This window comes from Eschrichtius robustus, chromosome 12, assembly GCF_028021215.1.
Source record: "Eschrichtius robustus isolate mEscRob2 chromosome 12, mEscRob2.pri, whole genome shotgun sequence".
NCBI lineage: Eukaryota > Metazoa > Chordata > Mammalia > Artiodactyla > Eschrichtiidae > Eschrichtius > Eschrichtius robustus.
The window spans coordinates 102322757-102335292 of record NC_090835.1 but is presented as its reverse complement, the minus strand read 5'-3'; the positions used below and the strand labels follow the sequence as shown (position 1 = coordinate 102335292).

At 37.7% G+C, this 12536-nt stretch overlaps 1 long non-coding RNA gene across 1 annotated transcript in view; it reads left to right on the top strand.

Moving 5' to 3' along the window:
• LOC137773929 (uncharacterized) overlaps nucleotides 1–6156 on the top strand; it is a 267315-nt gene extending 261159 nt beyond the window's left edge. The window contains exon 3 of the long non-coding RNA XR_011075756.1: nucleotides 6056–6156. This is a non-coding gene — a long non-coding RNA (uncharacterized lncRNA). The remainder of the gene's footprint in view (nucleotides 1–6055) is intronic.
• The last annotated feature ends 6380 nt before the right edge of the window (nucleotides 6157–12536 follow it).

Sequence of the window (12536 nt, the reverse complement as noted above, 5' to 3'; positions counted from 1 at the left end):
TCTCAAGTCAGATATTCTGCAACATGAACTGTTCTGTCAGTGGTGCTGACCTAGCCTTTGTCAGTTTCTATCATGATGTCATGCTTAAAATATATGTTTAGTCTGTTTTAAAAATAAATACATCACTTTCTGTTTTTTGGGGGTTTTTTACAGGCTATCTTTCCAGTCTTGGCAACTGGTGCAGCCTTTTTTCTACTCTGTTTTGCTCTCTGTGTCATCTATAGATTATAGAAGAGATGTCCTACCATTGGCTGTTTCAGTCAACCCAGTACATTCTCCCCATACGTTCCACATCATTTAAAATGGAAATTCAGGATATAAAATTTCTATTAAATATTTAAATTATTAGGGAATTTGGAGTTACATATTCACAATAAAAATATTCAGAATTTTTTCAAGTACAAATGAAATAAACTCATATATACACTATCTATGTCCAATATCTCAATTATTTGATTTTTATTTAAGAGTTTAATTCTATTCACATATCATCCATTCACTTAAAGGGAGTCATTACATTAATCAATGGCTACATCTTCAATTCTCAATTTTGTGTGGGCACCGAGAGACCACAGCCTCAGAGAAAGCATGTTTCTGATATGCATCTTCAAGAATATTCCATTTAAATGCATATTAATAATCATTTCATTAAATTGCAATATTCAGTCATGGAGAGATTTTATTGAACTTTCTCATTCTCTCCCCAGTTATCATATCCTTAATCTAAATCGTACCCTCATTTAAATCGTATGTCAATGCCTTTCAGGTCACTTTTCTCACCTATGATTTGAAAGGGTTTTCATATTTTGGGATTATTGAGAGGATTTCTTTGACAACGTGCCTTTATAGTCATGGTTATAGCTGTAAAAGCTAATAGCTCTTGGGGCTCTAAACATATTCTAATTCTAACCTATAGATGAGAGTATGGAAATTCTAAGGGGTTTAATATCAATCAGTCATCAAAATGGGTACACAGTTTTATCAGTAGTTTAAGTGAAAGAAGAAAAACATGATCTGAATTTCATGATCCTTCAACTTCTGATTTATTGCAATAAAATAAGTCTGTAACCACGACAAAATATCTAAATTATTTAATACAATCAAATGTGCTCGTTCAATCTTTAATCTTCAAGAGATCCTTTAAAAGCTTTGGTTTTACATTTTTGTCACTTCTCAAGCACAAGCTTTTGGCTACTTATGTGAAGTTTGAGACAATCCAAGGTAAATTCCCCAAGATGTCTCCAAAATCACCTTCACAGGTAATTGTCCTCGAATTAGGCAACTGCCATCCCCTCGTCCCCCAGAAAAGGCAGCCGGAGCTCATGCTGCACTTTTGCTCTGGATCTCATCTCTTTAAGTCCTTTCAGGTCCTCATCTACATTTTCATCTTAACCGTCCATGAAACCCCTCTCTCTTTAAACATGTTCCATTTCCATTACCCTGAAAACCATATAAAACCCATTACTTAATATTGCTACTGCTCATTACTATTGCGGGTGCCATCATTTTCCTTCCTTCTTTTCTTGCCAAATTTAAAAATGTCCATAACTCATTGGTTTATTTATTCATTCGTCCTTAGATATAGTACTTTATTAAAGATGTTTATTGGACATAGATGTTGTGCTAAGGTGGTGGAGAAAAACCTGTGTATGTCACTTGCTGTGCCCGCCACCAAGACACACTTAGTACTTAGCATGTAGTAGATGCTAAACAAACACGTGTTCTTCTATCCACCCCCCTCCTTTTCTGTCCACATTTGTCAGTTGTCTTCCCTGTTTATTTAAATTTATTTTATTGGAGACAAAGTCATTCTTTCTTTAAATAAATGCCATGTATACAAAAGATGGGCGGTTAAAAATTTTTTCAGGCATAATCGTACCATCTTAATTCAACTGTTTATTTTTTTTATCGTTCTCGCCAGGAGTTACTTACCTGTATACATAATCCCTTGTCACAGGTTTATATTGAAGTCATTGTGGCCTTATATTCACACATGCTGGCTTTTGCTCTATCATTTCCAAAAACTCAAAGTGAATAGTGTAAAACATAGAATGAAAGGTAAGTGAAATTCTATCACTCTGAGATATCATCCCAATATCTTAGTGACCATGATTTTATGTATTTCCCTATGCACATATACTTTCATATGGATTGAATATTGTTTAAAGTGTTCAAAGGTTTAAAAATCATACCTATAATATTTGAAGACATTGTAAAAATAAACATTTCAAGGAATCAAACCTGTATTAAGTTCTCCCATTGGTTTGCCACTTTAGTTCTACATGGCTGCTTCTAAGTCTTTTTCAACACAAATACATATAGAGTAAATATCCAAATATGTAACTTTAGCAACATAACTAGGATTCTGTAGCTCACTTAATATAACTTAATGTCTTGAACATAATACCGTATCAGTGCTTCTCTATTTACCTCATTCAATGTTTTTTAATTTTAAAAAATTTTTAACTAAATAATACATATGTGTATATATTTTCAAAAGCACCTGCTACTATGAGGCTTGAAAATAAAAACAGCAGTTGACAACCCCACCCACTCTTAACTACTCTAAGAAACTTTTTTGGACATTTCTTCTGCATTAAAATTTGTTTTTCAAAATAACATTTGTGTATTGCCATTTTTAGACTTTCTTATTTTAGACATTATTTAGACAGTGATTTCTTACAGCAGAAAGATGCAATTTATCTTTTCTACGGAGCTCCATAACCCCCTTCATCTTCTTCCACTTGCGTATCTGCTATATTTCAATCACAATTTTTGTGTTAATTCACTAGCCACTGTGTATATGACTATAGGCATATTGTTTACAGCTAAGTAATGCAGAGTACGACAATGACATCCCCTTTCCTGTACTGCTCAAGCAGTTAATAATTGCCTTATTTTGTATTATTTTCTTAATTTCCCTTTACACTTATTATTAATTTATCTTCAGATTCTCTGATAAGACTGTCACATCCCTATAAATATGGTGATGTTTTCCTTGGAGATATCCACCTCTGTTTTCCCTGGTGACTTAAACTTTTAATAATATGTTTTGATTGGGTTCTTTTTCATTCATTGAGTTGAGTGTTTCATGGGCCCTTCAATCTGGTATCGATGTTTTGGGTTATTTTTCGTGCGAGAAATTTGTTTGTATTATTTCTTTGAAAGATTTTTTTCTTTCTGATTTTGTTGTTCTCTCTTTCTATAACTCTTAGATTGATTCTTTCTTATACAGTTTTTCATTTTTGAATATGTTTGTTCTACCTTCTCAGGAAGTTCTTTGATTTTATCGTCTAGTCCTTAAATTGAATTTTTAACTTCTCTTATACAATTTATTAATAATTGTATAATTATTAATTTCCAAGAGCTATTGTTTTATGAACAACCCTTTTGCTTAATAATATCCTTCTTTGTTTCATAAATCTTCTCTTACTTTCTCACTTTTTTTTAGGCTACCAATTTCAGGATTTTTGTTAGTTTGTTTGTTTCTTAGTTTTCCCTTTCTCTCTTAATAGTCTTATTTTTTCTGAGTTTCCTTTCTCTATCTCCTTTAATCTTTGTCTTTCTTGTTGGAGGTTTTAAAAAATGTTTTATATCTCTGGCTCTCTGTTTATATTGAAAATGAGGCAGTGATGCACTAACAAGAAGGTCTGGATATGTGAGCGGGCAGATTTGTTGACCGTGTGTAAACTCAACCTTTGGGTTGGGACCTTCCGAGAGCCAGTCTCTACAGGAATTTTTTCTTGGATTGGGGGATTTTCCCAGAAAGAAACCCTCCAATCTCTTGACTGTGAGGCCAGGGTAAAGATGGTGTAGAAGAGAGTGTGATTTTAGTTTGGCTGCTGGGCTCTGAGAGCCAGACAAGGGAAGAGGAATGTGGGTTCATAGACAAGGGAAGAGGAATGTGGGTTCATAGTCTAATACTCACTTTCACTGTCCCCCTTCTTGGTGCTTCAATCTTATGCTCAACTGTGTCTTATGTCTGTGAACCTAGAGCATCTCTTGTTTAAAATATTTGTATAGTAAACCTCCCATGTCCTGTAGGGTGGCAGAGATGTAGTGACCTGTCTGAATCAGATGGGAGAGGTTACCTGGGGTGTAGTTACTATTTGTACAGACCAAGCTCGTTGTTCTTATCCCCATCCTGTGTCCTTGCCTTCATATGTACCAGCTGCCTCCAATTTTTGAGATATTCTGAGATTGTTTGGTGAAAATTACCTTGTTTCCTGTTGGCCCTTAAATTGAATGGAGTTTTGATAATGACCTGTAGAGAAAATTTTGTAGTTTCATTGAGATCCAAGACTACCACATTCCTTAGCCTCACTGCTACAATTGGTTTTAGTCTTCTTGTTTTTTTAGCACAAGGTATCACACAAACACCAAAGGAAAAAAACAAAAATAGAATATAAATAAACCTACCAGAAATAACACATCTTGTTCAGTAGTGTTTTAATAAGTCAAGAGCATAAGAAAATAAGTAATTTTATAAATAAAGTTTATTATTTTAAAATTGCATTGAAATGGCTGACAAAAGAAATTCCATAAGACAATACCCCCAAACCTTAGCAGAGGCAGGAGGACTGCAAATTACTCCTATAGGGTAGGGATGGCCAGGCCTATCGGTGTTGTGAACACTGAATTGGTTGTAGATTTAATGAAGGGAATCTATTGTTTGATTTTTTTAAATGTCAACATAAGGAGAACAAATATGGGGCACGTTTCACATGCCATCTATACCTGCCTAAAATATTGGAGCACTATTGCCCTGAGTGTGCTTGCATTCTTTAGTTGTTTCTCTTTGAGGTGTTTCTCAAGAACAGAATGCTTCTTAGGTGTTAAACAAATATTTCATAACCCAGTAAAGACACTATTCAGTATGCTTCCTTATTCCTTAGCAGGAGTCGCCTGGATATCTCTGTCCAATATTTGGAGGAAGACTTCTGGGAAATGGCTGGCAGCTCACAATGTCTACTGAAGCAAATGAACTCTATAAAATGAGAGATTTGCAAGAATCCTTAAAATTTCTGCAATGTTAGTTTATTCCCAGGATCAAATCATACTCACCTCTCATGCTAACCAACTTGCTGCAGCCCGGGTGATGGTTTTCTCGGGATGACATGGCAGTGGGGCCTTTTCAATGACTCTAGAACCATCGTGTAGAAAACACTTGGCAACCTCAAGAGGCGGTCTTACTGACCGTGGCCATATCATTTCACAATTTTTAAATCAATATCATCCTTCATGTATATTACGCCTGGGGTGTTATTTTTCTTAACAACATCAGGAAACTGAAGGATTAGCTTTAGGATAGATCCTGAACGGTCTTGCTTTTTCTGTGATTTAAATCTGAAAAGAAGTCATAGACTTCCTCAAAAATGCAGAAAAGCATTTTTTACTTCTGCTTTTCTCTGCACACGACCCTCTATCTGACGGTCACAGGGACTGAACAGATATCAACAAGAAATGGAGGTGATCGAGAGAGAAGAGGCATGTATACTAATTTCTGCAATTATCAATTTGTCCAATTTTTTAGATCGATAAGGAAGCGATGGGTTTAAGCTTTGGCAGTCTTTTGCCTCCTGTCCCCTGGCAAATTCTGTAATATTGACAGGATCGGGCATGTTCAGGGGGGTATGGCTGTCGACCAAATTCTGTAATTTTGGAGTTGGATCAGCAGTAACAGGTTGTCAGATTAGCATCTGATGTTGATGAGAACATCCAGGTGAAAGATGCAGTAGGAGACCACATACATCTGAGAAAGGAGCTCGGAACACTCTTTCCTGAGGAATTCAACCTCCTATCAGTAGAGGTAAAGTGGATATAAGAAAAATGCCATGGGTGTGGAGAGAATGAGGGAAGGTCATATATTTCAAAAAAGAATATTGTTTACAAGGAGTGTTAATAGGTTTCAGGGGAAATGTTAATTTTTTTTTTCTCCTAGATGAAATAGCTACTGTAAGTTTTTAATGGTTAATCATTCATTCCTGAATTTTTATATTAAGCATTTTATATTACTTTATTGACCTAACTTTTATGCTCTTCTTCATTTTGACAGTAAAGAATGACCAGGCAGTACTCTTTGAAAATTGGAGACCATTTGCACCTGCTCTCTGTTGAGGAAAGTGAATAATAGGGTGCCCTCAAGGAATTTCGAAGGTATCACTCAACAGAAACTTTTGTGTCTGAAGAAAACTAGATCATTTTATCATGGTAGGCATAGTGATATGTTTGCTTTAATAAAATGCCATATTTCTGCCTTTAATCTCTTGTCAACCAGCTATTAAAAAGCCCCAAAGTGCATGCGTGCAGCACATGTAAACACTTGTGGTTTTGAGGTTACCACAGAACATACTAATAAAGCATGTAATTTGTGTTTTGTGCACAGACTGTAATAATTTATTGAGTGGTAGAAAGAAGCTAGAGAAGGATTTTCTCTAACTGTAGCCAGCAAGTCAATTTAATTTTAGGGCTCTACACAGAGGTGCATACAGACACATGTTCATACAATGAAATCATGTGTAAAAAGCATCAGAAAGCCTCCAGAACAAAAGTGGGGCAAAATGTAAATTAGTTTCACACACACTGAACGCATTCTATCAAGTGTTCTCATGCTGTTCCTTCAAGCTAATCAGCTGGGAGGGTGGGTATTCTTTCCCAAAGAGATGTGTGTGCCTGTGTATCACACACTGATAGTATGACAGAATGTAGATTAAGTTAATTCAAGTAAATTAAGATAAATCATCATGGCAATCACATTTTAAACTTTGTGAACATGAACATGATCTCCATAGCACCTGTGGATTAGTTTTGCTCCTTTATTTTTATAGGGAATAACAAAATGTGGAAAGGTTGAATCACTTTTACAGGGTCATGGAAGAGCTAATGGTCTGACTACAGCTTCTACCATGCTTATTGGAGCAGCTGATTTCTCTGTTTATGCAAGATCCTTATAAGTGAGGATTGCATCTTACTCGTTTTCATGAAACTTCTTCCCTTGTGAAATACATTGCACACAACACACAAGAAATGCAGATCATTTGAATGGAAACGCCTCGAAAGGGAAGAAATGAGAAGCTTTACTGTATACATGCCAATGTCTGGAAAATTTTGTGAAATTCTGTAGTTTGGGAATAAAACCAGACTTTATGCAAACAAAAACATGTTCAGTTTAGAGAAAATGTCTGTGCCCAGAGGAAATGGATCTTAGGAACCCTGTGTTTATTCCAAAAAGATGCAACACCTGTCACCTGGAAAGCAAATCACCATTCTCTATGCTTTTCTTCCCTCTTAAAATGTATATACTGGGCTTCCCTGGTGGCGCAGTGGTTGGGAATCCGCCTGCCAATGCAGGGGACACAGGTTCGAGCCCTGGTCTGGGAGGATCCCACATGCCGCAGAGCAGCTAGACCTGTGTGCCACAACTACTGAGCCTGTGCTCTAGAGCTCACGAGCCACAACTACTGAATCCCACACACCTAGAGCCCGTGCTCCGCAGCAAGAAAAGCCACCGCAATGAGAAGCCCGTGCACCGCAACGAAGAGTAGCCCCCACTCGCCGCAACTAGAGAAAGTCCACGTGCAGCAACGAAGACCTAACGCAGCCCAAAATAAAAATAAATAAAATAAAAATAAATAAATTAAAAAAAATTAAAAACAAACAAAAAATGTATATACATATATTAGTTTTCAGTGCAGACAAATCTTTTGTGGTTCAAAAGCTTTGGAACTTGAGGCCAAATTAAAATGAATCCTTTGTACCACCTTTAAGCCATAACCCACTTCTTCCTTTGGTACACATATACTTATCTAATCAACCAGCTCCCATGGACAACTAAGGATTGAAAAGCTTCCTTGGCCATGGGAAAGCATAAAGGCATTTTGCAAATCTGTAAGGAGACAATAGCAGAGTATGCCTGAGAGCCATTCTATTTAAAGCAGAATTGAAATTGCACTGATCAAACCTGGGGAGGAGTTTTCTACAAGGGACTCAGCCAGTTTTCTACTCTCATGAGAAGGAAACCGTGATCTTAGTGGCCATTCTAATCCTTTCTGTGGTCTGAACTTTACTCTTTGATCATTTGCTCACATAATAAAGACATACAGAGAAAGGAGTGGGGAAGGAAGGGGGAAGGAAAAAGAAAAAAGAAAGGAGATAATTAGAAAACCCCATCTTTCAAATGTTTATCTTATGCATAATTAGAAAACCCCATCTTTCAAATGTTTATCTTATGCATGTTGGCTGGTAGCGTTTTGTTTTGTAGCAACAGTAGCTCTGAAGTCAACATTCATCAAATGCCAGGAACAAATGTTTTCAGATTGATAAAAGTTATGATTTGGAAGATTTTTGATTGGCATAAAATGTAACAGATAAAAAAAGTAGAGATTAGTTATTTAATCTCTAGCTGAATTAAAACAAGCTTAATTGGGGCTTTTTTGCTTCACATCCTTTTTGGTGTTTATCTGTGGGTTTCTAAACCCTGTGTGATTGTCAAGGCATCTTTCATGAAGCACCTTTTAACTGAGCCAGTTTCTTTTAACACACACTCTGAGGGGAGGAGGGACTAACAGAGTCAAAACAAAGGTAGCCCCCAGCTCATGTTTAAATCTGTAGCTCTGTACGTTTGCAAAGGTTCATGCACCTCAAACGTACCTAATTTTATTTTAATATAATGATCGAAACAGCTATTGAAACGTTTTAGATAAAAATGGGCAGATATAAAGAATAATAACAAAAACTGAATCAATTTAGAACACCAGGGGCTTCCCTGGTGGCGCAGTGGTTGAGAATCCGCCTGCCACTGCAGGGCACACGGATTCGAGCCGTGGTCTGGGAAGATCCCACATGCCGCGGAGCAACTGGGCCCGTGAGCCACAACTACTGAGCCTGCGCGTCTGGAGCCTGTGCTCCGCAATGGGAGAGGCCGCGATAGTGAGAGGCCCGCGCACCGCGATGAAGAGTGGCCCCCCTTGCCGCAACTAGAGAAAGCCCTCGCACAGAAACGAAGACCCAACACAGCCAAAAATTAAAAAAAAAAAGTAACCGATGCCAAAGCTTAATAAAAAAATTAAAAAAAAATAAAAAAGTTTAGAACACCAGGTATAGACTGTACTCTAAAATTGTTCAAAAATCAAATCGGTATCCACTACTATCTTTTTTAGGGCTTTCATCTTTATTTATTTATTTATTTTTTAACGAAAGTATCATACACAAAGGCTATAATTCCTATTTAAAGTAGTTAATTCAAAATAACTCCATGATTGCAATTAGAACCATAATTGATACCAAAACATACAGCATTGACATCACAGGATATAATCCAAGTTGAACTCACTAAATCTACTGGTATCTACATATATGTAAGACCTGTTAAAAACCAGATAATTTTCCTCAATATGAAGAATGAAGGAAAGACAATACTTTTTCTTTTTTTATTCCCACAGGGCATATATACATATCTTTATATTGAGATCTATAACAAACTGAAGAGTGAAAATCTAGAGCTAAGAAAAAGTGTCACAAATTCAGGTTCCAAAAGATTTGGATAATGTCAGTGGCTTGTCAATATCTTGAGCAATCATTGAAGCTTTATAAGAACTTGTGGATTCTATATTTTAGGATCACAATCTTCCATGATTTAAGATTAAGTAGCTATAAAAAACATTTAGATGTAGATTCAGACACATCTGGACTAGATTTTGCTGAGTAAGACCTCTAAATAAAATTACTAGCTGTTTCTCTCAAAATATAATTTACATTTGCTCAACTTTATTTGGTGTTTACGTTTCATATTTGAAATAATCATTAGCTCCGAATGAGCATTAAAAAAATTATTCTAGGGTCTATTAATTTTGGAGCCTGACTGGCTCAAAATATCCATAAATTCAAGTGCAAACTTTCTTAAATTCTGATATTTAAAAAACTTCATTCATTCATTTGTTAATTCGTTCCTCCACGTGCCTTTGGTAGGGTCTAAATAAATATTTGCTGGATGGAAGAATGAATGAATGAATGTGAGTGAATTTCCATACATCTGGGGTGTACCTCTCACTTACAAAATAATCATTAACTCTGAATGAACATTAAGGAAAATCATTCTATACTGGTGATCACGTAGTAAATGCAACATTAAATTTCTGGCATGCATGGAGATTTCTTTCTAATGATGAAATTTCATAAATAATATATATGCATTTCAGACTGTACTCCAAGACAATTGGGGAAATTTGTTCTTCTCCTTTACCAGGAACAAGCTGTGATGCCTTTGAGGTCAGTACTGGCACAGGGGCTGTTATCAAGGTTTGCTGCTACTCTGGCACATTCGCTTGCTTGCTCATTATGACTTTGTTGGGCATATCTCAACTATAACCTCAGAAAAAGATTTCTACTTAGCATTGACAAGGTGAAACCAAAGTAGCATATATTCATCAATGGTTTTTCCCAGAGCATTCTTCTGGCAAGAAATGTCAACAATTTAGCACATGACAGTGACCATCTGTGTGCAGATGTCTATAACAGGCATTTGTAGTTCCTCTCTTTCAGATTAGATTAAGGATAACCGTGAAGAAAGGGGAGAAAACAACCTTTCTCTGTAGCATCTAGCACTACTTCCTCTATATTTTCTGATAGAGTAGTAGCAGGTACTATGGCTGTTTCTTGAAATCATACTTTATTTTTCAAACAAGGACATTTGGTGCCTGAAACGCCTCTAGGAGTTTATTTCACTGACTTGCATCTCCAAGAGGAAGGAATTCAGATGAAGTGGGACCCAAGGTTCAGGCATGCGAGGCAGACTCAGGAATAACCTTGGTTGCAGGAGGTATTGAAGGGTCTTCCTAACAGTGCTCACCTTCAAGGTGGGAGAAATCAAAGCACAGAAGCTGGAGCCAAAGAAAATGCTTCATGGTCAGAAAGGGTGATTCTGAGATCAGAGGAGGATTCGTCACCCATATTACCCCCTGGTCCGGCCCTGGGGGATCATACCTGAGTGTGAGGGACGGAGCTATGAGAGAGGAAAAAAAAAAAAAAAAAACAGAAACAGATGTTTCTGTTTTGCAGGAACACAGCTGCATGGCTGTAAGGGTCTTATAGTGGGTGATCACATGGTCGCAGGATGTCCCAGGTAGCAGAAAGCTCAGCTCATAGGTGGCTGCTCAGAGGCCCTCGAGAACCCATCCCTGACTTGTGGCTGTGGTCAGACTGGCTGTGGACAGTTTCAGGTTATACAAAGGTAGTGCTGGGAAACAAACATCAGCAGCATCAGTCACAAGAAGAAAACCAGGTTGGCAGCCCCAGGAAGCTGGAGCGGGTGTGACAACAGCCAGTTCTTGAGCACTGACTCTATGCCTGGAAATGTTCTAAGTGCTTCACCTGTAGGAACCATTGTACCCCTCAAAACAACTCTGTGAGTTAGATCTTTTTAGTATTCCCATTTTATAGACAAGACGGTGGAGGCACAGAGAGGTTAAGTAACTTGACCAATGTCACACAGCAAAAAGTGGCAGAGCCACTGGTTTAATTTGGATTGAACAGGAAAGTGAAGGATTTTTCTAGAATCTGAGAAACATTTGAGGTGGGTGGGAAGGAGGGATTTTACTTTCAAGTGGCATCCGGGGTACTGAGATAGACAGGAAGAGCGGGAAAACTATATTTTTTTTTTTTTTTTTGGTCCTAGGTTAACGTGGCCTGAAAACATTCCTCTGGAAGCAATGGAGCAGCAAATACCTTTCTCATAAGCACCGCCTGCGAGAGTGGCACTTGAATTAGCTCCAAGAGAACAGGAGAGGAGGTGAGGAGAGGCACACGCCCAAAATGCCCAGCACGAGTCAGGCGCTGGCCCAGGTGTGTTACCACGCGTCCGACGCTCACAGCACTCCTGCCATGGGTCACTTCCATTTCTATTCTGTAGTTTAGGAAACAGGCTCAGAGAAGCTAAGCAAATTTCCCAAAGCCCCACAGCCACAAAGTTGCAGAAAGGGGATTCAAAATGCAGGTCTGGGACTTCCCTGGCAGTCCGGTGGTTAAGACTCTCTGCTTCCACTGCAGGGGGCATAGGTTCGATCCCTGGTCGGGGAACTAAGATCCTGCATGCTGCATGGCGTGGCCAAAAAACAAAACAAAACAAAATGCAGGTCTGACAAGTTCCAAAGGCCATGCTCTTTTCAGAATCTTATACTGCTCCTCCCCAGAGAAGAGATATAGCAGAAAAGAAAAAAAATGTGAACTTAAAGCATCTTTCATGTTAAAAAAAAATCGCCATCCATAACAAACATTAAATTATTCAATTGCTCGTTCACTTGAATTAAACATTCCTCAGGACACAATTGAGGGAGATCCTGTTCATCTATTCACAATTACAAGGAAACAAGAGCAATGTTGCAAGGGACTCAGTCGTTAACTGGAGGTTCTAACTAAATGCATCTCTGCTGCTTTTGAGTAGGAGGAGAAATACTAAACGCCTTAACTTGCTCAAGTGCTTAGGAAGCACTTTGAAAACAGGACTGTCACAACTTTGTACAAACGGGTAGAGTGAGTCAAAA